Raw genomic sequence first — 27,321 nt, 5'->3', positions numbered from 1 at the left:
CTAATCACATTTAAAGCTAGAGGGATTTTTTTGGGGCATGGAATGTTTGCTTTCAGTTTGAGTGTATAGACTCAGTAGTGCAGGTTTGTCAAGAATGCGTCTTTCAGAAGTGCATTCAAACATCTATATTGATTAGAATTTCATATAGCGCATAGCTACCCTCGGGCATCTTAGCGCTTGTCCAGAATGAAAGCAAATGGCAGACAGGCAGATACAGCGGCATCAGATAGGGAAGAGATGGGTTTTCAAAAGTTTACGAAACCTACCAATACACGGCTCTGAATGCAAATTCAGAGGAAGCGCATTCCAGAGAGTGGCAGTATTAACAGTGAACCTTCTCCCACCCATGCGTGCCCTTCTAACTCTAGGAATTTGCAACAAATACTGTTGATCAGAGCGCAGAGCTCTGTTAGACTTATAGGGCACAACTAAATTCCTCAGAATGGGAGGCCCCTTATCCTGACGCGTTTTGTGCGCTATACAAAGCGACAAATTTAATCCTTTCCCGCACCGGGAGCCAATGCAGCGTCTTCAATGCGGGTTTGGCTGACTGCATCCTAGACGAGCTCGTAAGAAGCCTTGCAGCCGCATTTTGGATTTGCTGAAGTTTATTCAGCGTTGCTTCAGGGGAGCCAAGTAAAGCTGGTTTAGTGTTTATGGCAATCAGTGTGTATCCAGTTTTGTGAAGTATGTATGTCTGTCATGTCTGTTAGAAAGGTGTACTGCATACAGTGCGCAAGTATTGGCGGTCAAAGTGTGTGTTTACAAGATAGATGTTTTTGGTGTATGCATGCAAGGTGTGGAAGCGGTGTGAATCTCACGTTGAGTATGTTCACAAAGCTTGGGTATGAACTATGTTGGCTCTGTCCCTTGAGTAGAGGCTGTGTGTGATGGTTATGAACTCCAAGTTTGTAAATCGGTCTAATTGCCACATTTCAATTTTACATTGTCTCTAGTGTCTGGGAGCAGTTGTAATGCTGGTACAATATATGTTAAGCTTATTTAAGTATTTAATGATCAACTATACGATTTATTTAGCTTGATTTGTTTTTTCTTACTTGTGCACTGTTGTCTGAGGTAGTGGTACTCTTACATCCTTTACTGTAGCAGTTTATTATAAATGCTGATCTAGTTCAAACAAAGGTAGACAGAAAAGAAAACAAAAGGCCATTTCTTAGAGCAAGAAAAACGAAATTTAATGTAAAGAAACAAGATACTTAGAAATAATTTTATTCATGAACTGTAAAAACAATGTATACATTTTATACAATCCTTCCATAACAGTTACACCATCAAATCTACACCACTTTCTTGTATAGGTATATGCAATTCATGACATTTTCTAGTGGGGTTAAACTAACTAATGACAGCGAGAAATAAACACTCAATAGTTAATATTTTTATAGAAGCATCAAATGTAATTGCAGAATCGTCTCCATATAAGATGCAAAAAAAGAAACAAAGTGCATCATCCTAATACCATTTAGTACTCACAAAGTCCTAACCATTTAGTCCTCACCAAGTCCTAACCAAAGAAACATCAATCTACATGTGACAAATACACAAAAAGGTTACTGCCTTCGTTTACTGAATAGAAAAATCAGCCAACCTTCAATAGTTTTGTTTTGAAAAGTGCACGCGTTCTGCTTCGATATCCGTTAAGAAGGTAATTAGAATCAGGTGCTGTTAAACAAGTGCGCATGAATAATCATTTATTGGTAAGCGCTACCACGTATCTATACAGCCAGAAACGTTGTGTTAACTGAAGCATTCAGATTTGTAGTAATACATCTTTACTAAGCCAAAAAATATCTGACCCACTCAGAGAAACCTTAATTTTTGCTCATCAGTCTATGAAGGGTTCTTAAGCTATTTCCAAACAATATGAAGTACAACATTCCAAGTGATAAAGAGTATTTACAAATTGATCAAGTTCAACACTTTTTGCCACTCTCCCCAAGAATCAGTATCCCTTCATATTCACCCTAAGATCAGACTGTTTGATGTTCCTAGTGATTGTATAGTACCCCAAATCTCCATCCAAGCATCTACAATCTCTCTCAATAGAGAGAACGTTAGGGTTAGTGATTCTACCATCAGGTAAAGAATTACCACATACTTTTGTTGGGAAAATAGCACGGAAAAACATCTCTTCAAAATTACCACTGCTGCGCTTGAGTTTCCAAAACAGCACCGGAATAAACCACAAGACAGACATCCGCAACAATGTCCTCTGGACAGACAGACCCAAGTGGAGCTTTTTTGAAATGCAAAAGTTGTCTAGCCAAAACCAAACACTGCAGTCACCCCCCAGGATCTTCATACCAACTGTCAAACTTGGTGGTGAGGTGATGACTTGGGCCTTATTTGCATCAGCAAGACCTAGACAGCCCACTATCTTTGAGTCCACCATGCATTCATCTATATACCAGTGTATTCTAGATGAAAACCGGAGACAATCTATCCAACACCTGAAACTCAGCCGAACAAGTTCTAAAACTGTAATCCAAAGAAAACCTGGAAATCTACAACTGAATCACTGAAAAAGAAAAGGAATAAGATTTTTGGAAAGGGTAAGCAAAGTCCAGATCTGAATTCTATAGACGCTGAAGCGGGGCCTAATGATAGCTAAATATATGCAAATGCTCTCTAATATCACCAAGCTTAAGCAACTTTCTAAGAAGTGGGTCATAATTACTTCCAGGTAATGCGAGACAGATTATTTTACAAGAAAAGTTTACTTCACCTTCTCGCTGATAAAGGAGGTACCACATGCTACCTAATCACTACATGCAATTAGTTTATCTCACAAGGCAACTGATTTTCTTTGGTTTAGTAAATGAAGACAAAGTGAAATTTGTGTGTCACGTGAGGTTGTATTTATCAACTGTTAGGACTTGGTGAGCACTAACTGGTTCTATACTATGTAAAGCCACTGAATCTTAAAAGGGTGGTTTCTTTTTTTGGTCGTAACTATAAAACGGTATTAATTACCATTGAGGGTGGGGAGGTGCCATAATTTCTTGCCTCTCCCTCAATAACGGTAATATATAGCATACTCCACTCAGCGGATCTGCATGCATGGTTTTAGGTCATGTGTATTTTTCATGTGCAGTAGTTATGACCAATGAATTTTAACAAGAACAAAGGGGATTAAATCAGTGTAGTGTCATTAAATCAAAATTGCTAAGCTTTAAGAGAACAGCCCCAGGCTCCCGTAAGTGGATTATAAAATGGAATCTGTAAGGGCTTAATCTGTTTTCAAGTCAGTTATGCTCTATAGTGTGAATATCGTGTTTTCACTAATGTAATACATTTATTAATAGATTAGTATACTTGTTCCAAATAACATGCATTAGTTTAGAGCAACTGTATTAATAAATGTGCATTCACTACTACAGTGTAAAGGTCAAATAAATTGCCTATCACAATTACTTAACACATGGAAACATTCTCATAGGGCTCACATGTGCTCTTCAATGTGATGCCACCTTAATGCATAATTTTAACCTTTTTCATCATGGTTTGTTAAACATTTTTTTCAAACAAACATTAAAAAATGCCTTGGAATTAACCCTACATGCTGATGTGCAGAATGTAATATGCTTAATAATACTACTTCAGCAGTGTGGGGCATCATGCCCCACTCGAGGCGTCGCTTCTCCTGAGTGATGGCCCCACTCCTCACTCTAAATACAACAATGGAATCTTTTTGCAATATGCGCATCTCCATACATAGTATAGATGTTGATGCAAATAAAGTAATATGCTAATCATTATTATATATACACACTCATAATATACACACATAATATATATATATATATATATATATATATATATATATAGATATATATATATATAGTACATGTCAGTAATGTCGCATATCCAATTTATTATATCTTTAAATTCAGCGCTGCTACGGAGCATGCACTTTGAACAGGGAAGAAAGAAATAATCATATCAAAGTGAAATGTTTTTCCCGCATAGTAATGCGCCAGTCACAACACTTAGTGACCCAAACACAAAGGCTGGATGATACATGAATATGTAACTATCATATTTTGCCTTACATGAGATTTCCAGGCATATTGGTCCCGAAGCACATTCCTTGTTTCCCTGATAGCCAACTCCATTTTAATTTGCATTTTATGTTCGACAGTATTACTAATTTTGTTATCATGAAGTCGGGTTTCATTAGGTTTTTAATTTCAGCTTGCCTTTGCTGGTTGATATCAACTATAAACTAGCATTTAGCTTGTTAATTAATAGTTTAAAACCATATAAAATATAATTTCATAAGCGATTTCCAGTTTTTCACCGTTAGTTGTTCACTTACGAGCTAATTTGCTTCAACTAAACCTATTAATTTTTAATGTGCCGATTAAATTTCCCACTAAACCCACACAATTCAAGACTTCTCTAACATTAGAAGGAATCTGCTACAGAGGGTATTCTGCTGCAGTGCGTGCAAACTAAACTAGACAGGCATAGTACAACACCCCACAGATAAAGGTAAAGATGTACGTTCACAAAATACAGAAGAGTAGAAGACTTGCAGCTCCATCGGTGAAACTCTAGAGGCGGTCAATTTCCACAGCTGCTTTCTTAGAGATGTCCGCTTTTAAAGACGTGAAATGAAATCTTGTTTAAAAAAAAACATACAACACAAAATAATGAAACTCGGCCTAGGAGCAACAATAAAAAATTCGCATTTTACTTACCAGACCAACTTTGGGAAGTTTAGCTCACACCATTCTTTACATTCTCAGTCAACGAAAACTTTGATGATGCGAGGACAAAACTTTATGGTTACCGTTACAGTATCAGCTGGGGGGGTCAAAGGGCCCAGATATTGTCTATTTTGGTCTCTGCACACCTCTCTTCCCTCACTTACCACTTTGCAATCAGGTAAATTTAACATCACCTGATCCAAGGATGTAGGGACGACGTTAAGTGAAATCGTCGGCTTCTAAAGAGGTTGGCCAAAAGGAAAAAGCAGGATTCAGTTGTCGTTGAGGAGGTTTATGCTGAGATTCTCCGGAATCAGTCCTTCACTTTGTACAACAAGAACTGGCAAATCCAATAGGTCTCCCCTATACACACACCATCTATTGGCTTTATCAATGTTCTTTTTTCTTTCTCTATGTTGCTGTGCAGCTTCTTTGAAAGCAAAACAAAAAAAAAACGCACTGACACTGTCAACGCTAGCCTTATCATAGCATTTCTCCTTTTTTCCAATATTATAATTTTGTTTAACTTTTAACCATGCTGCACAGCAGCCACGCTGCTGTATAACATGGATACAAAAAGCACATTTACAAAGCCAAATAGTTATCACGTATGGAAAAGCTGATTTGGATTTGTCAATATGTTTTGTGGCAGGACATAAGGGGCAAGCAACGCATGATGGAGCGGGAGAGTTGGAGTGAGCATGTAACAACGCTGTAGAGAGTGGGAGGGGACAAACAACACAACAGGACGCTGCAGCTTATGAAAAAAATAAAGTGGGGGGGGGGGGGGGGGGGAGGGGGAGGCTATTATGTAGCCAGCGCTAGCCCAGTCATGGCACTTTTTAGGTCGAGGACCTAAAGGCTGCGCTTGCGCAGTCTGTGGTGGGAGATTTAATGACTCTCAGTAGCGCTGTGTGTCCCGCCTCCCTGCCCGGTCTCTCCTTCATTGGCTGGCTTCCTAAACGGAGGCCAGCCATTGGAGGAGAGATGCATCACTCCGATTTAGCCCCGTCTTTTTCGGATTTGGGGGCGTAAGTTTTGCTGTTCTTTAGACAGTGACGTTGTCTGTCACTCAAAACAGCAAAACCACGCCCCCGAATCCGAAAAATCCGGAAGCTTCTGTCCGCCATTTTGTATCCTTCGCAATGAAGGTAAGCCCGTGTCTGTGCCTTCTTCCCCCTGTCTGTTTCCTGCCCCCCTCCCGCTCTCCGTGTATTTTCGCTGTCCGTTTCCCTCCGTGCCTTCTTCCCCCTGTCTGTTTCCCGCCGGAGGCTCATCTCCGTGTCCTTCCCTCTGCATTTGCCCTCCGTCTTGATCTCTCCGCCTCTCAATAATTCTCACGCCTCTTTGTTTCCCTTCCATCTGCACTTTATCCCTCTTTCCTTTCACTTGCCCCAAGTTCCTGCACTCCAATCTCATCTCTCTCCCCTTGCATCTCTCACTTTCTCCTACACTCACTCTTAAACGCTCCCATCTCTAACCCCACCTACCACCCTCCATCGCTCGCTTTTCGCTCTCTAGCTTCCTAACCTCCAGTCGTCTCTCTCATCCTGCCATATCCCTCTCCCTTGCTTCGCTCCCTCTCCCTCCACCACCGCCGCTGAGAGGGGGTTGGCTGGCTTGCCTCGCTTCCCACCCCCTCCTCATCCTCGTCGGCGGGGGTGGCTGTAGGCCGGTCTGCTCCACAGAGGGGCTCCTGCTCTGTGCATCGCTCGCCCGGATTTGGGGGCTTCCACTGCCTGCCTCCAGCTTGGTACCGCTCGGGGGTGTGAATGGCTGAGCCGCTCTCCCAGGTCCGGGACCTCGGCCCTGCACAGAGGGGCTCGGGGGCCGCGACAGGTGCACCCGGCAGTGCACGAGGCCGCCTCGGGGGCTCCGGACTGTGACAGGAGAGAGGGGAGAGGGGCCGCGGACCGGATCGGAGCTGCGTGCCCAGGATCCCAGCGCACCCGGTGCTGCAGAGCCGGGACTGGGGGGCAGCGGAGCAGAGGGCGCTGACGGCAGCAGGAGCAGCAGCGCAGCCGGGAGCTGGCAGAGGAGATTTTGGCTGAAGTCTAGATGGACGGACACTGAGGAGCGGGGAGTCTTGGGCTGAGGATCGTAGGGCACCGGAGCTGGCGAGGAGCCGGGGCCAAGAAGGACGTGACTCGCGCCCGGGCTCCAGGAAGTCTAGATGGACGGACACTGAGGAGCGGGGAGTCTTGGGCTGAGGATCGTAGGGCACTGGAGCTGGCGAGGAGCCGGGGCCAAGAAGGACGTGACTCGCGCCCGGGCTCCAGGAGTGGCAGCCTCGATGGGGAGAGCGGCTCTGCTTGAGGTACGGCTGCAAGAGCCGCAGGGCTCCGGGAAGAAGGTAACCGACCCCTCACCCCTGTCCCTCCTGCATGACCCTCTTTGTCTGGGGGCTCCTCCCCAAATAACACTCAGTGTGTATGTACCCTTGTTAATGAGTCGACCTCCTCGTCCTCACTCCTGTGTGTGCGCCCTTTAACCGCCCACTCTTTCCTGCATTCTCATGGATGTCCGACCATGTCACGCTCTTTGAATACTCTCTCCTCCCATGTCTCATCCATGTGCCCTTCTCTCACAGCTGATTACTGCGTGGCATACCCGCCTCCCAAGGGTCTCTGGGCGTTTCTCTTTCCAGCACCCTTCATTACCCACCTACACCCCTCCGAGTGGGCACCGAGGTCTGTATTGGTGGGTCGCTGCTATATCTCACCCTGTTATTCTTTCCACTGCCTGCACGCCTCAATGGGGAGTGACCCCTGTCAACACTGTCTGCGCCCTCTCTCTCGTGGGCGTCTGACCCCGCACCACTCTGTACATGCCCTCTCCCCGTGGGCGTCTGACCCCGCACCACTCTGTACATGCCCTCTCCCCGTGGGTGTCTGACCCCGCACCACTCTGTACATGTCCTCTCCCAGTGGGTGTCTGACCCCGCACCACTCTGTACATGCCCTCTCCCCGTGGGCGTCTGACCCCGCACCACTCTGTACATGCCCTCTCCCCGTGGGTGTCTGACCCCGCACCACTCTGTACATGTCCTCTCCCAGTGGGTGTCTGACCCCTCACCACTCTGTACATGCCCTCTCCCCGTGGGTGTCTGACCCCGCACCACTCTGTACATGTCCTCTCCCAGTGGGTGTCTGACCCCGCACCACTCTGTACATGCCCTCTCCCCGTGGGCGTCTGACCCCGCACCACTCTGTGCATGCCCTCTCCACGTGGGTGTCTGACCCCTCATCTTCGTCTTCCTCGTGTGGACGTTGTCACACGCTACCTATTTGTATTGCCTTCTTCCCGTGGATGTCTAACCCTTCACCACGGCCTGTGTGCCCTAATGTCGTGGAAGTCTGACCTCTCACTACTGTCTGCATGCCCCCTATCTGTGGATGTCTGACATAGGTATCTACCCCTGCCTCTCTGGATAACTTCTCCTCGAGGTTCTCCGACGCCCTGCACCCTTCATTCACTTCACCGGTCACTGCTTGTGCTCTCGCCGTCAGTCACTCTCTGCCGGCCTGTGTATGTCATTCTTGTTGGCATATCTCTGCTCTTTGGTAGCCTCACTGGACCCCTCTATGCCCGAGCTTCTAGTCCTATAAACGTCAGGGTTTCTCGCTCTCCCTTTCTGCCACTTCCTACCCCTCTGCTCTGTCTTTGCTAGTCTCTCCTTCGCACCCCTTAGCCCGGTACGTTTCCTCTTTTATTCCAGCATTTGACTCCGTAGCCCCTTCTTACGGCCTCGTTTCTTTTCCCCCACAGTGTCTCTGCCTCCTCATCTTAAATGCTCTTTCTCTCTCTCTCACTTTCCACATGGTGCACGTTTGTTTCGTTCTCTCCTTCACGCCATTCTTAACCCACGCACCCACCCTTCTTGGTTCCCATTTCTCCTCCCCGCTCAATATCTCCCTTCACCCACATCCTCGCTGTAGCCACCTTTCCTGCTGTTTCGTATCCAGAGTGCTATGGGCCATAATGTAGTCCTGGATTATTTGCCCCCAGCCCCAAGTGACGTAGTAATAATAGCTGTAATCCGAGTGTCACTGCATCAGCTGTGCACCGAAAGCTAGCCCTCTGCTCGCCTCTTCCTGCCTCAGCCCTCTCTTTTTTTCACACTTTTTCCTCCTCTTGAAGTCGTTGGTCTCTTCCACCCCCTCCATTCGATCCTTTATTGGCCTAAAAAATCCCACTGTCCGTTTTATTGCTCTCATCTGATCGGCTCCTGTTCATCTCTCCTTCTCCTTCCTTCCTCTCTACCAGGACCATCTTTCTCCCTCTACCAGACCCTTTCTACAATATGTCGTCCATTTTATCACGTTGGCCCGTCTCTTCCTTTCTGAAACTCCCTTCCTGATCCTTGACCCTGCGTTTTTTGTGCTCCCTTTCCTGTGTCATTCCGCCCCCCTCACCCCCTCACTCTGCCCTCTCACCTGCTGCCCCCTCCCCTCGGTGTCTCATACTCTGACACGCTTCGCCTCTCCCTGCCTCCCACTCTGCACGATCCCTACTTTCCTGTCTCTCACTCTTCATCTTCCATGCCCATCATTCGTCGTGTGTTCTCCCTTTTCTTACTTGCTCGCCGTCGTTCCACGCATCCGAAGAGCCACCACCGGAGGCAGATCCTTCTCCTTCCTGGCAGCCAAGACATGGAACTCCCTCCCCATCCACCTTCGGCTGACCCAGGACCACCTCGCCTTCAGGAGACAACTCAAGACCTGGCGGTTCGAGCAGTAGCGGCCCCCTTCCCCCAAGCGCCTTGAGACCCTTCCGGGTGAGTAGCGCGCTATACAAGTGTTATGATTGATTGATTGATTGGTGTGTGCGTGTGGCTGTAATGCTCGGAGTCTGTGGTGTGTGCGTGTGCTGTAATGCTTGCTCAAAGTAATGGTGTTTGCACAATTGCATGCGTTCATGCTCCTCCATCGGCACCGAGTGAAACCCGCCTCTAGCTTGTGTTGGGTGTGAGAGCTGTGTGGGCTGTGAGAGCTGTGTGGGCTGTGAGAGCTGTGTGGGCTGTGAGAGCTGTGTGGGCTGTGAGAGCTGTGAGGGCTGTGTGGGCTGTGAGGGCTGCGTGGGCTGTGAGGGCTGCGTGGGCTGTGAGGGTTGCGTGGGCAGTGAGGGTTGCGTGGGCTGCGAGAGCTGCGTGGGCTGCGAGAGCTGCGTGGGCTGCGAGAGCTGCGTGGGCTGCGTGGGCTGCGAGGGCACACCAGACTTTTGTCCAGATCCTGTTTCCTGTGCTCTGCAAGACATGGTGGAGTTGGTAAACGACCTCCTGCAGCTGCAGCCCGTGGGTGCGTGGAGGGACCTGACGACCAGCAACCAGATGCGGGCCGCCACCATGCTGCTCGACACCGTGGAGGTAGGGGCCTTCGTGCTGGCGAAAATAGTCCCGGAGAACACCCGACAACCACCGTGAGTACCAATTACGTCCCCTTTTAGAGTCACACAGCACGACTGAGGGCACAAGCACACTCCTGCCTGTCAAAACTTAAACTGCACATTTACTGACAAACTAAAAAGCACCAGCTTTGTAGTTTTTGTGAAAAATCTATATTGTGTAGGTAGCAATAGTGTTTATTGGTCCCACAAATGAAGCAAAACGTTTCTTTTGGAGGTCTAAAGAACGGTATCAAACCTCTTCCAAGTAGAATTCGTCCCTAAAGCACTACAGCTGAATGAGTTAAGTGAAACCCTCAACACATTCTTTAACTCACTTATGCAGTAATCAGCTAACACATACACACTGCATTTATGTTGTGCGTGGCTGCTCTGTCTGTGCGTGGCTGCTCTGTCTGTGCGTGGCTCTGTCTGTGCGTGTGTGCACGTGGCTCTGTCTGTGTGTGTGTGTGCATGTGGCTCTGTGTGGATAGCTTTTGGGGTAGGTGGCTCTAGGTGTGGGTGGCTCTGTCTGTGTGAGGGTGGCTCTATGTGAATGACTCTGTGTGGGTGACTGTGTGGGTGGCTCTGTATGTGTGTGTGGGTGGCTTTGTGTGTGTGGCTCTGTGTGGGTGTAAATGCAATAGGTCATGCATGTGCGAGCGATTAAGCTATTGGCATTGTAAATGACAATGCCATTTATTTAACGATTAAGCTATTGGCAATGTAAATGACAATACCATTTATTTATGATAAAAAAAATTCTCTGTTTATATCTCACTACCTCACAACATCCCTCTCCCTCACTACCTCACTCTTTCACTACCTCACTCTCTCTATCTCACTACCTCACTCTCTATCTACCTCACTCTCTCTCTCTCACTACCTCACTCTCTCTCAATTTCAATACCTCTCTCTCTCTCTATCTCACTACCTCACTCTCTCTCTGCTAATGCAATAGGTCTCACATATGCAAACAATTCAGCTATTGCCAATAGAAATGACAATGCCATTTATTTAGGGATAAAACAAAAACACAAAAATTATGAGCAATGCCAATAGCTCTACGTATAATATTGCCGAGACCATTGCATTGTAAATGCTTGTTTGTTATGGCTGGTGGGGGCGGGCCAACACGGACAGCAGGAGGCGGCAAGAGACACGACGGACAGCAGGAGAGCAGAAGGGGACTGGGAACACTTCAGACAGTGGAAGGTGGTCTGTGGTTCAAGAGATGGCCTGCAAACACACGTAGACTGCTGCCACTAAAATAACAAAGCAACTCTGAAAGCAGAGCAGTGGTAGGACATTGGTAAATTAAGAGGTACAGGGGCCATGCGCCAGGGGAGGGACAAACACAGAGGAAGTGAAGCCAACATGCACTGACCAAAGCTAAGCAAGTAAATGAGAGTGATGATGCATGCGCTGTCTCAGGCAAGACCTTAACGAGCTCGAAAAAAGGAAATGAGCTTACAAAATAGAACGAATTTTAACAACCGGAATGGGAACTTTCTTTGCTTGTTCGCATAGACTATAACGTGGTACTGTCCGTACACATGTGATCTCTCTGCCAAAAGAAGGCTGGAGAAAGCTTGAAGGCATGAATGACAGGTTTATACAATAGATTGAGGTGTTTGGCCTAGTTCTCCGAATACCAAAAGCGGCAGACCCTCAGCCATACACCAATATGTGGGTTGCGATGTGGTAGCCTCAAGAAAAAAGAGGATTGCAAAATGAAAATAAAAACCCTGTAATATTTTGGGTGGCATTCTTCTGGTATCTCAAAATGCATCACCTACATTCTCAATCAATGATGTGAGAACTCAACCACAACCAGTCACTAAAGCTATTTGAACCCTAGATGGACGCTATTTGATGAGCTACAATGTGACTCAAGATTACTGTTGACATTGAGAACAGGGCCAATGATTATAGGCCCGCGATGTGAATTGAAGATGCAATCACAAAATCCACATATCATCTACGGTGCCTAGGCTCATATCTAAGTTTATCAATGATCTAATTGGGAGTAAAAATGGGGTAACAGTAAGGAACTGTCTCATATCAAGAATGCCGGACAGTTTGAAAAACCTTTGTGATCATTTGAAACAGAAATGTGAAGACAAGAAACCTGTGGATGACCTGAAAAACCTCAATTAGCCTCTTTAGAGACGTCATGATTCAAATAAGACTTCATCCAAACTTTTTTACTTCTGTAACTGGTATGACTTACTATTTCTACAACAGACTTGTATAGTTTTACTGATAGTGAAATGATAACTGAAACAATGACCCTAGAACTGATCATGTAAAGTATGAGGCTATATTTGGAACAGGGAAGTTTCTGTGAGCCACATTCATTTTAGAATCTTAAGAAACAAGAAGCCAGAAGGAGAAGGATGTGGAGATAGGGATGCATTGTGCTAGGGGAATGATCACTGCATCCAATTCAAATGCTCATGTTAATTTCTTGGAGTGCTGTCCTGATAATGGAAACCTAAAAACGGGGGTCAGGGAAAGAAGTGGGCATAAGCTTGCATAAACATTTTGAGGAAGCTTTGTTTTTAAAGATCTGAAAGGTGTGAGCTGACAGAAATATGCAGGTTTTGCACAAGTGAAGGCTAAAGAGGCCGCAAACTTAAGAACGCGGTCACCTGTTTAGGCGTCTGTAGGCCTGGAAAAGGAGAGGAAGGGTTCTGAAAGAACGTAGGCAAAGTGATAGTCTGATTGATATGAAAATCAGAAACAACCTTGGGAAGAAACTTAGGGTGAGTACGCATAACAACTTTAGCATTATGAAATACAGTATAAGGTTCTTGGCAACACAATGCCTGAATCTCACTCACCCTGCGGGCCGATGTAATGGCCACGAGGAACGCCGCCTTCCAGGACAGGTGCTGCAACGAAGCCTTATGAATGGGTTCAAAAGGCTCCTTCATCAATCTGGACAGCACCACATTCAAGTCCCATGAAGGCGAAGGAAGCCTGACAGGAGGGAACACTTTCTTCAAGCCTTCCAAAAAATCTTTGATCACAGGGATCTGGAAAAAGGAAGTCTGTGAAGGTCCTTTCCTGTAGGCAGTCAAAGCAGCCAGATGAACCTTAATGGAATGGACATTAAGGCCCGACTGCGCCAGATGAAGCAGATATGGAAGGATGACATCCTCCTTGCATGACGTAGGGTCATAGTTCTTAGACTTGCACCAGATGCAAAACCTCTTCCACTTGTAAGCATAGGAAGTCCTAGTGGAAGGTCGCTTAGCCTCCTTCAGTATGCCCATACAATCCTCTGGGAGATTCAGATGGCCATATTGTACTATTTCAGGAGCCATGCCGCCAAACTCAAAGACGAGAGGTTGGGGTGCACCATCCGCCCCCCGAACTTCGTGAGAAGGTCCGGCCTGCACGGCAGCTTCATGTGAGGAAGGAGAGATCGGTGAAGTAGGTCCGTGAACCACCACTGTCTGGGCCATTCCGGGGCAATCAGAATCATCCTCGCCCTGGAGTGAGACAGCTTGATGAGAACCGCCGGAATCAGGGGAATTGGTGGAAAAGCGTACAGAAAGCTGTTCGACCAGTTGATCCATAACGCGTTCCCCAGCGTCCCTGGCTGGTAGTACCTGGAGGCGAAGCCTCGGCATTTGCTGTTTTCGGCGGTGGCGAACAGATCTACGTCTGGAGTTCCCAACCTTGCGAAGACTTCTCCCAGTACTTCGTCGTTTATGACCCATTCGTGGTTTTCCTGCACGATTCTGCTCAGTTCGTCTGCCTGAACATTCTGCACACCTGGCAGATGGGTGGCCGTAATCGACAGTCCTCGAGCCAGAAGCCAGTGCCAGATCGCCTGCGCCTCCTGCGACAGAGTGCGCGATCTCGAGCCCCCCTGCTTGTTGAGGTAATACATCGTCGTCGTGTTGTCCGTCTGAACAAGCAGAGAGTTGGTCTGAAAGGACGGATGAAAGGCCTTCAGTGCCAAGTGAACAGCTCTCAGTTCCAGGAAATTGATGTGGTACGTGGACTCCGTCGGGGACCACGTCCCTTGAATTTGCAGGTCTCCGGAATGCGCCCCCCAACCTTGGAGAGACGCATCCGTCACGATGGTCTGCGTGGGAATGTCCTTGTGGAAGGGAACGCCTCTGAGGAGATTCTCCTTCGAGCACCACCACTTCAGAGACTGAAGAGCATGTAGAGACAGTCGTATCCTGTCGTCCCAAGAACCTCTCCTCTGGTCCCACTGATCCTCCAAGCACTCCTGCAGAGGTCTCATCTGTAGCCGTGCGTGAGGAGTGAGAAAGATGCAAGAGGCCATCGATCCCAGTAGAGAAGACACCGTCCTCACAGTCGTAGACGGAGTTTTCATGAGAGCCTGAGCCTTCCGAACGAGTGATAAACGTCGCTCTTCCGAAGGAGACACGCTTGCTGACAGCGTATTGATGGAGGCCCCCAAGTACTGGATGCACTGCACCGGAATCGGGACCGACTTGGACATGTTGATGTGCAACCCCAGCTTGTTCAAGAGAACGCACGTCTTCTGGAAGTGTGCTTGAGCTTCCGAGAAGGAGGAGGCTTAGATCAACCAATCGTCCAGGTACGGGTAGACAAACACCTTGTTCTTCCTCAGGTGTGCCGCTACCACTGCCATACATTTTGAGAATGTCCTGGGTGCAGACTTCAGTCCGAAGGGTAGCACCGTGTACTGATAGTGATTGGTGCCGACTTGAAAGCGCAGAAATTTTCTGTGTTTGCATGCAATGGGCACGTGGAAGTATGCGTCCTGTAGATCTATGGCACACATCCAGTCTCCTCGTTGCAGCTGAGGGTAGATCTGATGCAACGACAGCATGCGAAACTTTTCTCTGCGAATCCACTTGTTTGCCTGCCGCAAATCCAGAATGGGCCTGAACTCGTTTTTGTCCTTCTTGCGGACAAGAAAGAACCGAGAGTACAGACCTCTTCCTCTTTGAGACAGAGGTACGTCTTCGATCGCCCTTTTCCTTAACAGAACGTCCGCCTCCGCCTGAAGCTCGTGCAGTTGATACTGCGAGCTGACGGGAGGAATCGATGGAGGAGGGCTGGTGAAACGTAGACTGTATCCATTGCAAACAATATTCAGCACCCACTTGTCCTGAGTAATTTTTCTCCACTCTGCCAGAAAAAATTGAACGCTTCCCCCCACCGGAGCGGGTAACGGACGAGGGGGAAGTAACAGCTCAGGGACGGGACCCGGCCGGGCCCTTGGTCGCGGTAGAGGACTGTTGACGACCTCTACCACCCTGTCGCTTCTGGAAGGGCCGCCTGTACTGCTGCTGCTGCTGCTGCTGTTGATGTTGTCCAGCAGACTGCCCCCTTCCACGACCCTGCGACCCAAACCGACGTTGGTACTGTCGGAAGGGTTTCTTTTCCTTGGGCTTCTCCAAGCCCACTGCCGTCAGGGTCTCCGCTTCGGCCTTCATCCTGGCCATCTCATCATCCGCGTGTTTCCCGAAGAGGGTATCTCCGGAAAACGGGAGATTCGCCACGCGTTGCTGTGCTTCCGGTTTCAATGACGTCAACCTGAGCCAAGCATGGCGTCTCTGGTGAATCCCGTGGCAATATCCGTGCGCGGACAGCAATGATATGTCCGCTGCGGCGCCGATGGCCTGATTAGAGACCAGCATCCCCTCCTTGACGATCTCCACAAAGTCCTCCTTGCGGTCTCGAGGGACGAGGTCTGCGAACTGCTCCATCGAGTCCCACAGGGACCGGTCGTAACGTCCCAGCAAAGCCGAGTCACTGGCGGCCTTCATGGACGAGGCGGATGTCCCACACGCCTTGCGACCAGCAGAATCGATCCACCGGCTCTCCTTGTCCGGAGGCACCGTGGACGCAGGGGAGGTGGCATGAAGCTTCCGAGCAGCAGTCACGATGACTGAATCCGGTACCGGGTCCTTCCTCAAGAAGGCTGGGTCTGAGTCCGGAGCCCTGTACTTTTTTAGGATCCTGGAAGGCACAGATTTCACCGTTGCCGGCGTCAGGAATAGCTGTTCGGCGGGCTCAAGGAGCCCCGGCACCAGAGGTAACAGGGAGCGAGACAAGTGCCTTTTGTGTAAAGTCTCAAATATCACCGAGGTAGAAGCCGTAGGTGCTTCAACCTCAATGCCCAACTTCGCCGCACCACGCAGGAGAACCTCCTGAAATGTGCTTATATCGTCTATCGGAGACACCCTAGTCTCCGGCGAATCGGACAGCGTGGGCGAGTAGGAACGGGTCCCAGATGGAGAACGTGACCTGGACCGACGTCTCTTGTGATGACGCCTGGATCGTGAGGAAGATCCACGGCCACTCCTTGATCTGTCCCGTCTCCCCGAGCGAGACCTCGACCTCTTGGGCCTCGGACGCTCCTTCGGCCTCCCAGGGTCAGGAGCTCTAGGCTTCTTAGGAGTCTTCTTCGGAGGCGTCGGAAACTTAGGCATCGACACCGCCCTCGGTGGGATCGGGGGTGGAGGAGCAACCGGACGCGGGTCCCGCGGAGCCGGCTTCGGAGGTGGGGTAGGGGCCTTCGGAGGAGGACCCTTCGGCACAGCAGGCCGCGGAGGAGGTGTAGACGGCTTCATCGGAGTATCCACCCCGGAATGCGCCGGTCCCGGCGAGCCACCATCTCTTCCAGAGCGTGGGGAGCCCCCCACAGTCCTGGGCCTGTCCTTAGGACCTCCAGACGTTGAAGACCGGTGTCCAGACGACGACCGATGTCCCCTCGACGTCGAACGGTCCTTCGGCGTCGACCGAATCACACTTCTCGACGTCGAACCGTGTCTCCGTCTCGACGTCGACCCCGACCAGATCGACGAGCCACGAAACCTCGACGACGGGCGATGGTGCCTCGACGGCGACCTCGACCTCTTCGCCGGCCTCGACGTCGACTTCTTGGATCGCTTCGACGTCGACCTCTCTCTGACCTTCTCGACGTCGATCTCCTTGACCGTCTCGACGTCGGTCTTTTGGAATGCTTCGACGTCGACCTCTTCGGCGCCGGAGACGCCTTCCGTCTCGACGGCGACCTCGACGACGAGGATCCCCTCGACGACGATGTCCTCGACGGCGAACGGCGGTGTCGCCTCGACGGCGAGCGCCGACGCCGGGCCCTCCGATGTCGACCACTCGACGCCGACAGCGACGACGAGGATATCGACACCGGCTTCGACGGCGGCCGGAACACGTTCCTCGACGTCGACGGGCGACGTTTTCTCGACCCAGAGCCCTGGGGAGACCTGGAACTGGCCGTTGACCGTCCCCTCGACGTCGTGGTCAGCGCAACTGACCCAGACGGAGACCTTGGGCGAGGGCTGGTCTTCCTGCCCCTGGGGAGCCCCCCAGAGGCCTCAGCATGGGTAGAAGGAGCCCCTCCTGACCCACCTCGTGCCTTCAACTTTCTCTCCTCAAGTCCCTGAAGCCTGATTTTCTTCCTCTCCTTCAGGGTTCTTCCAGAGAAGCTTCTGCAGATCACACACTCCTCAGGAATGTGGGAAGAGGGAAGGCAGAGAATACAGACCTCATGGGAGTCTGACCTGGCCTTCTTTCTTGAGCACTCAGGGCATTTATCGAATAATGCAGGCATTATGGACAAAAAAAGAGTGCAGAAACACAGAAAGAAAGTCACCAAAGTACTTTAAAAGTACCAAAATTCGAAATCATTGTAAAACACCAACAAAAACCCTTGAAAAGGGAGAGCTCAATGCTCCAGGGTCCTGCTTGCAGGAGCCGGAAAAAAGAACTGAGGCTAAGTTGGACCTGCTATGCATTCTGGGATACTGAGAGAAGGTTCTGGAAGGTTCCTTAAAGGCACAGTATCCTAATTAAGCCACATAATGGCAGCCTATGGGGCTTGTCTGTCCAGGTTCTTCTCTCTATCATTCCTGAGGGATTTTGCTGTTAAGCAAGGGAAATCTGTACAGGCTTTGCTGTTTTGTGGATTTTATGGTGGAATTTCTAGTTGAAGTACTGGACAGTGTAGCCTTTTGGCTGCATTATCTGTCTTTAAATTCTCTCTTAAGTGTCTATGCATTTTCTGCATTTTTTGACACTGTAAGAGATTATTTTTGATTGCTCCGGGGTCCACGCACATGGGCGGGACTATTCACTAGATTATGACTATAACAGAGATACACCCCTACTACAGAAAGCTGCCTGCTCGGGCATTTGCATCACACCGATCCACTCCATCCCATTCCACACTGAAACACAACACAATCTTGCATGTCACCCAAGCACCTCCAATTCCATCAGTATCCCACCCATCACTATTCATAATAGGCACAGAGCACACACTCCGACCTATGCTTATCAATGCCACTCCACAATCTTGCATTTAGCCGAAAAACAGACCTCATCCCTAATAAAAGCTTTGACGCAATTTGCATATACAGACCTGAACTACCACAACCAACATGCTTTACCTCAATAGCCTGATTCCCAAAAAACAACAACATTCACCTGGACTGAATGGAGGGGGAGTTATTATCTAACGGGCAGGAAGGCTTTGGACATTTCAGCACCAACCAATCCTGACATATTTTGCACTCCTTTCTTGCCACCCTACAAACCATCACCTTCGACCTCAGTTAAAATACAATCAAATCCTACCCTGCAGTTAACCTCGAAGTGTCTGTCCTGGTAATATTAGCCTTCTCCACTAACGCAAATAGAATCATTAGCTGAGCCGTGAGATTTCTACTGATGCAGCAATGAAAACCATGAGAGATGCCTTCCTCTTCTTGACGAGCAGAGCAGCAAAGTTCAGGATACTCCCGAACTACAATAAAGGGCATATTGTGGAACTCATTTGTACTTCCTTAAACATCATCACTTGCCACATATCCGAACCAGTTGACTGGACAAACTAATGCACCATAGTCTTCATTATGACCTTTGACTTTCCATCCCCCACATGTCAACCAAATGCAGAAAAAAAGCTGATAATTCAAGAACTTTAGTGTGAATGTGATATACTTCAACCTGATAACCCTTGTGACGCCATCTTGTCTTAGCTCTCACGTAACTCACTGCTTCAAAACCTCAATCGCCCTACTGGCTACAGTAGATATTCATGTTCTTTCCAAACTCCTAACCATGATACCCAACTATGGTACGGTCAAGAACTTGCTAACCGCAAAGATGGAGGCATTCACAAATAACATTCCAACTTGGGGACCCTACAAATGTTTGTCAAAGAAAGACAGCTCATCAAAGAAAACAAGGCTACTTTTCTACAAAACCTCACTGTCAAAGCATCCAATAATAGCATAAGACTCAAGGAAATTGAGCAAAGTGAACTCTAACACCAGTCCCCTTTCTCTTACCTTTGGAAGAGGTGCACACCTACCGACAACATCACAGATAAGATTGTCAAGATCGGTCTACAAATTCATTATATGACCATCCTCGACAGTCTTACATAAAAGCCTCCCTAAAACGAAAAGGGGTAGCCTTTGACAAGCTGCTCTAATAACGTAGCCAACTTACTCTATTCCCTGACAGCAATCTGGTATGAAGATGATACAATCCTTGCATCAAAAGTAAACAAGGTATCTTTGGTAAGCCAGACAAATCTACAGAACGCTGTAACTGGACCCCTCACTCAAATAATCTTTCCTGATGTACTCAAGACGAGAGATCCGACCTTTCCTGAAACAATTAAATTAGAAGCAAGGACCTTGTTAACTGCCCCATCGCACACCTGCCACTCAAAGCCCATTGAGAAAACTGTTGCAAAACAGCTTTACAAAAAAAATATTTCAACATGATTCTCGATAACTACCAGATCGGATTGGTCCAAAATACAATATAGAAACAGCTATAATTCAAGAAGTTGTAGACCTCCTTATGATCCCTGATAACGACGATTATCTTGCTCAAACTCTGAAGTCTTAGACACAATTTCCCATTGAGCCCTACTTGAAACATTTGACCTTTGAATGAGCTTCCATTAAACCATTTTACAATGGTCTGAAGCCAACCTAAGGAAAACAGCTCATTTTGACAAGGTGAGCATATCAAAGACAGACCTACTTCCAAATACCTTCGCTCACCGCTTTGCTCTATTCTCTCCCCACTTACCTTGAACTCGCACATAGAGCCTCCAGGAGTCATATTGGCAGATACAAATATCAGCATCCACCAATTTGCAGATGACTTGCATCGATACTTGAGTCATTAGAACAGGCCATCCATGGACTACAAGACTGTCATTCCACCATTCAAGGCTAGATGTCAAAGTCACTGCATCAAGGGGAGGATAAATAAGCAGACCGATATCGAGAGATCTCGCTCATCGACCGACCGGGAGCATTTAATGATCAAGAGGCATACCCGTTGCGAGTTGTAATTGAAGATTCCCTGGCACCCGACATCAGTTACAGGGCAGTACAGTTCCTATTATCGAAACATATATTAAGGTGTACTTTAACAGACCATTCAGCGAGGGTGTAGCATTCTGTAACACACAATGGAAAAACGAGAAAGTGACACCATCAAGTCTCGGACATACAGAGGGAGAAAGTGACACCATCAAGTCTTGTACTATACAAGGAATCCTGTTTTGAAGCATCCTCGCATAGAGCATATCAAGGTTGCATCGAACTAACCTTGTAGTGACCAAGGATTTTTGCCAAGATAAAACAATAATCTATTGAAAGAAGTGACCCCACATACAAAATTGTCATGAAGCCCATATCCATTGGTCCCAACCACCGAAACGCGTTGACGCCTGTTTTTCAAAAGGAATCTAAAAAAGCCAAAGGACTATATGAGATATGAGAAAATTTCTGTACAATTGGTCCCTCTGAATTATATTTTGGCCATTGGATCAGATTCAAATTTCAATTGAACTAATAACGTTCTCTAAGTGGGGTGTTACTGTTATCTTTATGTGTTTCATTTTTATGTATCATGCGTTTTTTTAAGATAATGCGAGTATAGTCTCCAGGTGGGCTATGCTTAGTGGAATCAATATATTGTGAAAAAGCATTGTGTAATATATGTACTGTTTACATTGTTTCGGAATTCCTTTCCTAATTTTAAATATATAAAAAAGGTTTTTAAGAAATGAGATTTTATATTTGAATAAAATAATGCAAGTACTTCATTTTACTGTGTGAATATATTGTGGAATTAGTCAGGCCCTATACGGGCACGGTACGCATGTTGCAAGAGGCGAAAGGGTATTGTGAGGTGATTGGTTGTTCCTTTAAGGCTATTTTGTCTAGATGTCAAAATCCTACTTCAAGCTGAACTACACCCACCCAAAGGTCATACTCATTGCTTGCACAACTAGTCAACCTCAGGTGTAGGAAAAAATAGCAAAGACTAAACAATTTCACTCCTATACTCGCAGACCTGCTTGCAGGTCAGGCCGCTTCTTACACCACACAGCACTGTGTCCTTGCCTCTCCCCAGCTGCTGCCTAAGTCCGCCACACCTCCGCATCATTCTGCTCCGGTGATTGAGTTTCCTGTAATTGAGGTAATTGTCGCCTGATTGTTGACTGCTTCTCTCCACTTTCCTTTTGTGCCCCCTTACTGTTTTACTTTTACCTGTATTGTGCTGTCCACCTACTTGTATTGTGCCGACCCCTTTTGCGTTCTGTATCCCGTTTTCCCCCCGGTTCCGCCGCTGCTTCCCCACGGCCCCACCCCCTTGCTCGCCCCTGCCTTTCAGCTGCTCCTCCCTCCCACCTCCCCTTATATGGAGGCCGCTGCGCCTAAGGCAAGCCCGTCTGCGCCGGGACCCCGTCCAGCGCCAGAACCCCTGCTACCCGTGAAAGCCACGACGGATGATCATACACCTGCTGCCTGGCCGCCCCAAAGCGCACACAAGGACCCTTCTCCTGCCGGAACTGCAGCTTCACCAGCATCCGGCTCGCCAACCCACCTACGTAAGAACCCAACTTCCTCAGATGCATCCTGCTCAACATCCGCTCTGCCCACAAACATGCTGTCGAACTCTGGGACCTACTCGACACCAACGCCCCAGACGTCGCCTTCTTGACGGAAACCTGGCTGAACCCCTCCTCGGCACCAGACATCACCATAGACATCCCGGAACGCTACAAGATCACCCACAAGGACCGCACCAACGGAGTAGGAATTGCCAATGTCCACAGAAACACCCTCAAAATCACAACAGACACAGACGACACCCTCAGCACCGCCGAACACCTTCACTTCCAAATCCACACCGACCCCAACACCACCCTCAGGGGTACCCTCATCTACAGACCCCCGGACCCTGACCGCAGTTCAGCGACTCCATCGCCGGCTTCATCAGCACGCACACCCTCATCTCCACGGACTAAATCCTCCTCAGGGACCGGAACTTCCACCTCAAGAACAATAACGACTCCAACTCTTCCACCCTGATCGACAACCTCGGACTCCGACAACTCGTCACAATTCCCACCCACTCTGCCGGCCACACGCTTGACCTCACCTTCTCAGCAAGCTCCCACGTCTTCTTCAACCGCACCACCAAACTCCACTGGACCGACCACCGCTGCGTCCACTTCACCTTCCGGAAACCCACAACCCACCACCGCACCCAGCAGCAGTCCCACTGCCGCTGGAGCAAAGTCACCAAGGACAAGCTAACCACCGCCTTCGTCCAGAGCCCATCCTCAGACCTGACCGACCCCGAAGCACGTAGCCTCAGGCAGTGGATCGATGACTGCACCAACACCCTCGCCCCGCTCAAGAAGCCCTCCAACGCCCACACCAGCAAGAGAGCCAGCTGGTTCACCGAAGACCTCCAGGCCTCAAAGCGAACCTGCCAACAACTTGAAAAAACCTGGATGCGCGAGCGAACATCGGAAAGCTACACAGCCCTCTAGAACGCCACCCACTGACACCACCACCTCATCAGATTCGCCAAAAGGACCTCCTTCAAAGACCGCCTAGACAACAAGGCACACAACAGCAAAGAGCTCTTTAACATCGTGAAGGAACTCTCCAACCCCAGCTCGAACACCAACGACATCCCACCGTCACAAGACCTGTGCAACCTACTGGCCACCTTCTTCCATCGCAAGATCGTAGACATCCACAACAGCTTCAACACTGTCACCACCCTAGCAACCGCTGAGACCCCCGCTCCCACGACCACCACCCGCCTGCTCGCCTGGACCAACATCAACGACACCAATCTCATGAACACCATCCACTCCAGATCCCCGGAAGACCCCTGCCCACACTACATCTTCAACAAAGCCAGCAGCACCATCTCACCCCATCTCCAGAAAACCATCAACATCTTCTTTGAGACAGCGACCTTCCCGGAGAGCTGGAAGCATGCAGAGATCAACGCCTAACTCAAGAAACCCAAGGCGGACCCCAAGGACCTCAAGAACTTCCGACCCATCTCCCTGCTCCCGTTCCCTGGTAAAGGTCATCGAAAAGGCTGTCAACAAACAACTGACCAGCTTCCTCGAGAAGAACAGCATCCTGGACCCGTCCCAGTCCGGGTTCCGCAGCAACCACAGCACCGAGACTGCCCTCATCGCCGCCACCGACGACATCAGGACCCTGCTTGACAACGGAGAAACCGCGGCCCTCATCCTCTTGGACCGGTCAACCGCCTTCGACCCGGTCTGCCACTGCACACTACGAACACGCCTCCACGACGCCGGAATCCAAGAGAAGGCGCTGGACTGGACCACCGCCTTCCTATCCGGCAGAACACAGAGCGCCTGCCTCCCCCCTTCTGCTCTGAAGCCACCAAGATCATTTGCGTCGTACCCCAAGGCTCATCCCTCAGTCCAACGTTTTTCAACATCTACATGGCACCACTCGCCCACGTGGCACGACCTTAACATCATCTCCTACGCCGACGACACCCAGCTGATCCTCTCCCTCACCAAAGACCCCCACACAGCCAAACCCAACCTCCACAAAGGAATGAAGGCCGTCGTCGACTGGATGAGAAACAGCCGACTGAAGATGAACTCGGACAAGACGGAAATTCTCATCCTCGGATCCACCCCCTCGGCCGACTCCTGGTGGCCGAATACACTAGGAGCACCCCCTACACCCACATACCATGCACGCAACCTAGGGGTCATCCTCGACTCCACCCTTTCCATGACGAAGCAGGTCAACGCCGTCTCCTCCTTCTGCTTCAACACCCTCTGCATGCTTCACAGGATCTTCAAGTGGATCCCCACCGAAACTAGGACGACGTTCACCCAGGCCCTCGTCAGCAGTAGACTGGACTATGGCAACGCACCCTACCGAGGAGCCCCGGCCAAACTCCTGAAATGGCTCCAACGCATCCAGAAGGCCTCTGCACGCCTGATCCTCGACATACCTCGCCACAGACACATCACACCCCACCCCACATAAGAAACCTGCACTGGCTCCACATCAACAAGAGGATAACCTTCAAGCTCCTCACCCACGCACACAAGGCTCTCCACAACACCGGACCAGCATACCTCAACAACCGACTCTGCCTCTACACCCATACCCGCCAGCTCTGGTCCGCAAACCACGCCTTCGCTGCTGTCCCCCGCATCCGAAGAGTGACCGCTGGTGGCAGATCATTCTCCCACCTCGCCGCCAAGACATGGAACACCCTCCCCATTCTCCTGCGGCAGACCGAAGACCTCCTAACCTTCAGGAGAATCAAAACCTAGCTCTTCGAACAGTGGCAGCGTCCTCTCCCCCCACACCTTGAGGCCCTCATGGGTATGTAGTGCACTTTATAAATGCTATGATTGATTGAGTGATTGATGGAAGACCCTGGGCTTCCACATAGACTCCTCCCAAAGCTTCAGGACTCATATTGCAAAGATATTCAATACGCCCTGCCATTGGCCATCCCTGCTCCGCAAAGTGAAACCTTTTCACTTCGAAACAGACTTCAGAACAGTTTTTGAAAGAATGGTAGTTTTCCACCTCAATGATGGTCGAGAAATTCGGGCTGAAACGGCAGAGGCCTGTTTGAGCCCTTTGGGTGTCGTACACATAGCAGAGTGCTTCATTTAAAGACATCAAAAAACATTGTCAGGATCATCTCAGCTCTCTAGGAATGTATTGGCTCCCATCTTCGACCTTTAAACAGTTCATATAAACCAAATGCAATGCCAAAGGGCACTTTGACATAGGTCACTGATAATCTCACAGCAGTAAAGGCCACCCAGACTAAAAAAGCGCCTTGGAGACCCAAATGTTCGACATGCACTTGGGCATCCTGATTAGGTGGCAAAGAAGCAAGATGCACTCTTGTGTACCTAGCTTAGCTTGTCGCAATCAGAGTGTATTAAGGCAGTAGTGATCCATATATGCATGTTTAGATATACTTGAGGTCTTTGGAAAACGTCTTTCACATCCAAAAAGAACCATGATAATGAATACAACAGAAAGTGCACTGATGAATCAGGCATGCCATTTCTGCCAGATCTCACCCAGAGGAAGTGAGGCTTATCACTTACCCGGACTGCTGAAACAACAATGGACTCCGATAAGCTGCGAACCGCTTACACACAACCAATACCAAAACAGATATTGTCCTGAAGAAAAAAAGGAGATGGACTGATGAGGGATGTGTGAGGGTGGAAAGATAGTTAGGAGGGCAGTTTGCTGCAGCAGTTATAGTAATGTACAGATTTAGCAGTATGAAGTACTAGTCTCACAAATCTCTTAGTTTACACGGATTCAGCTCAAACCTGTTTTCTGAAAATGCAAAGGATTGATGCCACTTTAAACACCTGTCTTGAGTTGTCATATTAGGGGTATGTATTATAAGAAGCAAGACTTGAGACTGTACCGCTATTAAAAACAACCAATTAGTGACTTGAACACAAGGTCCTCTTGAAGCATTGCATGTTTTTTAAATGAATTGGTTGCTTTGCAAGGGAATTTGATTACTCAACCCTCTAAGACATACATTTATATATATATATATATTTATATATATATATATATATATATATATACACACATATGATCAAGGCCTGCAAAGGCCGAAACGCGTCATGGAGGAGAGCTGAAATTAAAATAAAGAAATTTGCACTATTACAAGTGGAGTCCTTTCCTGTTTGTTCAGCGATGTGAGGGAACGTCAAAACAAGGATCAAAGCGATATATATATATATATATATTCATTTCGACACTTGATGCTTGAATAAATCATCATTTAACTTTCTAACTTTGCCTTTGGAGTCTGTTTCCTGGTGTTGTGCCTTTCTTTGGATGGTGGTACCCCTGGGATCCTGCTGTGGAATATATATATAACCTTAATTTATGGCCACGCGTAAGAATACAGCTAAATTCTTACAAAGCAGTGCATCACACATCAAAATGAGTAGGCATAATGTCAGTGCATAAAAGCAAAGAATCGGATATGTAGAAAATCTAATAGCAATAGTGTTGCCAAACTTGACATTAGTGTCTTCGCACATGCTGTAATCCCCTCAAACATCATGATCAGTGTTTTATCCACCAGTAGCTGAAGAACATTCGGACCATGAAAACATTCCGTCCATACCAGAACGCTGGACGACCGGTGGTCAGCTCCTTAAGCACCCCAGCCCTCATTTAGGTCCGGAATGGTGACCAGGTTTTCTCCAACTTGAGTTGTGTCGTGCATTGGTGCTGTCACTCTTTCATTCGCATAAACAAAGGTAACGTTTGCCCATCAGACACAGAGTTGAGGAGTTAATTCTTGTTTCCATGAATGCACCAACGTTTACCGGTAAGTTAACAGTAGATGGGTATTAAGTGTACCTGACTGGGTAGTGAGCGGTTATATTGCGCTCTCGCCTGGACACCCCCGCTCCCGTATAAAAGGATGGAAAGGATATATCAGGAGTTTTGTTCCCACAATCTCATACACTATCCGAATCACCTTCTCCCGATAGGGGCGGACTGAGGCATTCCCACCACGTGTCATCTTCAGCGAAGTTCTGAGCTCTTTCCCATCGCCTTCAAGTGGGTTGTGGTAAAGTACCATCTGGTTAGAATTTTATATGCTTTTTCATTATGCTGCAAACAGATGGAGGTCTTTGCTGCCCTAATCAACAACTTTTTCCAGATCTCATCCAATATCTCCCTACCCAGGTCTCTACTCCATGCTGCCATATAGGTGGGAGGGCGTTCTGTGTGTGATGGGATTTATATCAGAGTAAAGCAAGGAGGTCCCTTTTTCCTACCTTTGTCATGGACTAGGGCTTCCAGTGGCG

The 27,321-nt window shown here is 48.4% G+C and overlaps 1 protein-coding gene across 3 annotated transcripts in view; it reads right to left on the bottom strand.

The window, feature by feature from the left end:
- YLPM1 (YLP motif containing 1) overlaps positions 1-27,321 on the bottom strand; it is a 1,323,976-nt gene that overhangs the window by 157,958 nt on the left and 1,138,697 nt on the right. For 2 of the 3 annotated variants that reach the window (XR_013600905.1, XR_013600906.1), the window contains exon 20: positions 25,573-25,650. The exons of the other annotated variant lie outside the window; for it this stretch is intronic. The gene's annotated coding sequence lies outside the window, so the exon portion shown is untranslated. The remainder of the gene's footprint in view (positions 1-25,572; positions 25,651-27,321) is intronic. 3 annotated transcript variants of the gene reach the window in all.

This window comes from Lissotriton helveticus, chromosome 9 (genome assembly GCF_964261635.1).
Source record: "Lissotriton helveticus chromosome 9, aLisHel1.1, whole genome shotgun sequence".
Lineage (NCBI taxonomy): Eukaryota > Metazoa > Chordata > Amphibia > Caudata > Salamandridae > Lissotriton > Lissotriton helveticus.
Note: the sequence above shows the minus strand (reverse complement) of the source record. Positions and strands in the feature narration are given on the sequence as shown.